Below are 5429 nucleotides of genomic sequence, written 5' to 3'. Positions count from 1 at the left end.
TCTTATTTATTTATTTATTTATTTTTAGAGAGGGAAGGGAGGGAGAGAGAGAGAGAGAGAGAGAGAGAGACAAACATCAATGTGCGGTTGCTGGGGGTTATGGCCTGCAACCCAGGAATGTACCCTGGCTGGGAATCGAACCTGGGACACTTTGGTTCCCAGCCCGCGCTCTCAAGCCGCTTTCTTTCAACGAAGAAAGCAAGTAAAGGATTTTTTTAAGATTTTATTTATTTATTCTTAGAAAGGGAAGGAAGGGAGATAGAGAGAGAGAAACATCAATGTGCGGTTGCTGGGGGTCATGGCCTGCAACCCAGGCATGTACCCTGACTGGGAATCGAACCTGCGACACTTTGGTTCGCAGCTGGCGCTCAATCCACTGAGCTACAGTACCAGCCGGGGCCGGTAAAGGATTTCTAAACTACATTCACTATTCCAAAGCCGGCAGAAGGTCACTACATGGCAACAACCTTACTACTCATAACTAGTAGAGTCAACATGCTTCCATTTACTAACAAGAGAACAGACTCTGCCATCAGTTAACGTGTGCCTGTGGGCAAATCACTCAACATCTTTGCATCTGCTTCTTCACTCATAAAAAAGGAAAAAATGCTGCTGACCTGCCTCAAAGGGATAAGAAATAACTAATGAATAGGAAACTTTAGAAACATAATGTGCCATTTTAGGACACTATAACTGTACTGTTAAAAAATTCTTCATAAACCACATATTTTGACCCTACCATCTGCTGGGGTCACTGCCTACAGTGGTGTGTCCCAAAATTAACCTTTCTAATAAATGCTTCTAGGGATCCCAAGAACAGCATTAGATTCTTTAGCACAGGATTCTCCCTCACTAACCTTCAAAGTTTACCTTTTAATAGCAATCTCATGCAATTACATTTCATTAGTATTTAGCAGCTATAATAATAATAGGGCTATGAGACACTATCAAAAATGTTACAGATGACTCAAAGACTATTCACTACCTAGTAGTATTAGGTACTACTACTAATTCAAATAAATTAACAATATGTACTGAGTAACAATACCACTGAGTGCTAAATACTGCTGTAAGTGAGCCTCTACATATGTACCAAAATTTAAAGCCAAAAAGCACCGTGGTGCCCCACACCAAGGGTTCCCAGCCCCCCCGGCCACAGACCTGTACCAGACCATATAGCAGGAGGGAAATGTAATGCACTTGAATCATCCAGGAAACTGGTCCCTGGTGCCAAAAAGGATGGGGACTGCTGCCCCACCTAAATCAGTTGTTGTTAAGGAAGATAGCATATTAAATACAAATAAAATCTTGCTAAAGCCATCAAAAAAAAATGACATAGATCTGTTATGTACTGGTATAGAAAGATATAAAAAGTTTCCAAACAGTATGTATAGATGAGCCCATCTTTGCAAAAGCAAACATTACAAAATAACTACTCATATACAAGTCTACATGTGCAAATAAAAAGGTATGGAAGAACATACCCCAAACTGTCAACTCAAGTTGCCAACAGGAAGTAAAACTGGGGAAGGTAATGACTTTTGCTCTTCACTGTATACATTTCTGTAATTTTTAATTATTTATAACAAACTTGTATTGCTCTTGTAGTAATAAAAAACCTTCCTTAATTTTGTTAGAAACAGAACTAGCTTAGAAAAATATTTCTCCAAGTTGGAAGAAAGCAAAATTAGATCTCTTAGTAAATGTCAAAGCCCTCTGACACTGAACAACTTTTTTTAAAAAAAGCATTGAACTACTTTAAGGGAGGATACTTAGATAAAAAACAGAAATGGGTCCTTGGTGAGATATCCTTACCAAGATAAAACTGAAAATATGAAAAGCTAAATTTAAAAACAAACTCTCAAATAAGCATAAGCCAAACTGTCCCATTTAAACTTTGACAGCAATAGTAGCTCCTTTGTCTTCCAGCCTGTCCAGCTGCCCTTTTACTCCTCCTCTAGAGCAGAGACTTGCAGGTTTGGCAGGGCTCCAGTACTCTTCCCCACCCCCGCCCTCAAGCTCACCGTACTAAACCAGCTTCATGTGACTAAATGCCGTATCAGAGCAGTGATCTGATCAAGAGAAACATTTTTTTTTGCTCTACATAAATAAGCAAGACTAGAGGTGGCTTACCCAGCAAATAAATATCTACAGTGGTTCACCTAATCCAGTAACAACTCTCTAGGCTTGGAAGTAAAATTTACTTTTCCTTTGAAAGAATCTCATCTGAGCAAGCCAGCAGCACATTAGAAGAGAGGAAGTTTCTGCAACAGGAAGGGACAGGATAAATGGGAGCAACAGGTTCTCAGAATAAAGAAATCTGGTTTTCACATTCCATTAAACATTTTGTTTTAAAGGATTCCACTAAGACAAAAATAATGAGTTTTAATCTTAATCAGAAAATTACAATTTTTCTCCCAAACTTCCAAATCAATGTTTAAGTTAAAAAAAAAAAAATCTAGTCACTAAATCACACTGAAAGCCTAAATTCACAAGAGTTTGTGCATTCTTTCTATAGAACTAATAACAATAGCAGCAATCTATTGAGAACTTACTATGTAGTAGATCCTGTTATTACATTTAGGCACTCCCAACAATCCCATGAGGTAAGTACCGCAACCATCCCTCATTCTAGACAATACCACCAGACTTCTTCGAAAGTTTAAGAAAACTCCCCACAACTTGGTAAGCAAGAACAGTCCCAATTCAATCCTAAGCGGTCTTAATTAAAGAATCCTCATTCTACCTGTTTATAAATAGGAGTGACAGGCTTTTACCAGGATGATACTGCTACCATGTACAGACTACTGAGAACTTTGCCAAACACAGCACAAAGCATTTTAAATGTTATTTCATTTAGTACTTACAGGATCTTGTAAGGTAATATTAGCCCCATTTTACAAAAAAAAAAAAAGAAAGAAAGAAACTGATGTCTACTTTCATTTCAAAAATAAATCACCTCATCCAAACTCCAACAGGAAAGTACAGAGAGAAAAGTACTAGGATTGAGATATCCACCCCCCCACACACACCAGCCATACTGCTTTTATAATCACTAAACTACACTGTTTACTGGGCACTCCAACTAAACCAAAATGGCCTTATAATCACATTCAGGTATAATTTTTACCATGAGTACAAAGTGATTTTTTTCTTTAAATGTCATTTGTTCAAAGGTTTGACAGTTTATAATCTTCATTTCTGCTATTAGGTGATAAAACGTGATTTTCAGTGAAACTTATTAAACAGTTACTAATGACTATGCTCTCATAAGCAATTATCCTGCAAGGTTACTAATTAGGAGACAGCAGTCTGTTACTTGTAAAACCTTGACACAGGACTTCAAACATCCTAGAGTTAAGTCACACTGCCAAAAATTTATCTATAAATTAGAAGAAAATGGCTTAAATAAGAAAAGTCTATATAAAGCATCCATTCCACTGTGCAAGATATACTATAATCTGACACATTTTAATAATATAAAACTATATACGGAATTAGTATTCTTTTGACAACTGCTAAATTTATAGTTTAAAAGTGATACATACACTATTTTCTGTAAGATTTTCTTCCTTACAAATCATAATAATGACCCACAGACCCAGCCTCTACCACCTGACTACAAACACCAATGTTAAGCTGGAAAAACACTCACACCAGGCAGAGTAATGCAAAATTTAATATGTATCTCAAACTGTATACTAAAGCTAAGTACATCCTTGCCACAGATGACCCCATTAGACAAATAACTGAATGCAGAAAAGGCCAGAGCAAACACACTAGCATTTTTTTAAAGATTTTATTTATTTAATTTTAGACAGGAAGAGAGGGAGAAAGAGAGGGAGAGAAACAGCCTTGTGAAAGAAAAACAGTGACTGGGTTGCCTCCTGGATGCACCCTATATGGGGACTGAACCCACAACTCAGATATGTGTGCCCTGACCAGGAATCGAACTGGCAACCTTTTGCTTTGTGGATGACGCCCAATGGAGCCACACCGATCAGGGCCTTACATTAACTTTTATAATAAATAGTTTCATAAATAATACCCAGTGTGGTAAAAACTACACTTCCAGATTTTCTGAGCACCCTTTTAAAGTTATGTCATAAAATATTTCCCTGAATCAAAGGATCTTTATTTATAACTGAAAACATTTGGATTCTTCTTAGAAATTCAAAAAGGCAAACATTTGCCCTGGCTGGTGTGGCTCAGTGGCTTGAGTGCTGGCCTGTGAACCAGAGGGTCGCTGCTCCCATTCCCGGTGGGGCACATACCTGGGTTGTGGGCCAGGGCCCCAGCAGGGGGTGCATGAGAGGCAACCACACATTAACGTTTCTCTCCCTCTTTTTCTCCCTCCCTTCTCCTCTCTCTAAAAATAAATAAATAAAATCTTTAAAAAAAAGTTGAACATTTTAAGCTAATCATGTACATGCTAACATTTCAGAAATTAAATAAAAACTCTTTTTCTAGTTGTATAGCAATGTAGACAAAAGAAAATTAGAATATAAAATGAGTAGTGACCAGATGATTACCTGTTTCTTTAATGGTAAGAATAGAAAGATATGCAAACTACTATTGTACTTCTATTAAGAAAACTGGCAGCAGATCAACTAACAGATGACACTACAGAGCTGGGTTCCTACAGTACTTTTTAAAGTATATTTTACTGATTATGCTTATTACAGTTGTCCCAATTTTACCCCCTTTGCCCCCCTCTGCCTGGTATCCCCCTTCCCTCCAGCAATCCCCCTCTTAGTTCATATCCATGGGTCATACATAAAAGTCCTTAGGCTTCTCCATTTCCTATACTATTCTTAACCGTCCCCTGTCTATTTTGTAGCTACCAATTATGCTTCTTATTCCTTGTACCTTTCCCCCCATTCTTCCCCCTCTCCCTCCTCGCTGATAACCCTCCATGTGATCTCCATTTCTATGATTCTGTTCCTGTTCTGGTTGTTTGCTAATTTTTTTCTTTTTGTTTTTTAGGTTCAGTTGTTGGTAGTTTTGAGTTTGTTGTCATTCTAATGTTCATAGTTTTGATTTTTCTTAAATAAGTCCCTTAAACATTTCACATAATAAGGGCTTGGTGATGATGAACTCCTTTAGCTTTACCTTGTCTGGGAATCACTTTATCTGTCCTTCAAGTCTAAATGATAGCTTTGGGGAGTTCCAGCCAAGATGGAGGTGTAGGTAGAAACCTCTCACTTCCTCCCACAACCAAAAGGGTAACAATTTAAAATCAATCAACAACCAAAGCCCCAGAAAATCAAACTGCATGGAACTCCGACAACCAAGGAATTAAAGAAAAAGCAACCAGACCAGTTAAGATGGTAAGACAGTGGGACCTCATTGGCCGACTCAGAAAAACCATGGGAGTGGGGCTGGCTGCCAGCTTGGGGGCTGCACAGGAGGGGATGACTTACAGAGAA

The 5429-nt window shown here is 38.1% G+C and overlaps 1 protein-coding gene across 5 annotated transcripts in view; it reads right to left on the bottom strand.

The window, feature by feature from the left end:
* The window catches only part of ARID4B (AT-rich interaction domain 4B), a 138965-nt gene that overhangs the window by 121295 nt on the left and 12241 nt on the right, over positions 1-5429 (bottom strand). The gene's annotated exons all lie outside the window — the stretch shown is intronic.

This window comes from Phyllostomus discolor, chromosome 15 (genome assembly GCF_004126475.2).
Source record: "Phyllostomus discolor isolate MPI-MPIP mPhyDis1 chromosome 15, mPhyDis1.pri.v3, whole genome shotgun sequence".
NCBI classification, from domain to species: Eukaryota; Metazoa; Chordata; class Mammalia; order Chiroptera; family Phyllostomidae; genus Phyllostomus; species Phyllostomus discolor.
The sequence above is the reverse complement of the archived record's forward strand: the minus strand, read 5'-3'. Positions and strand labels throughout refer to the sequence as shown.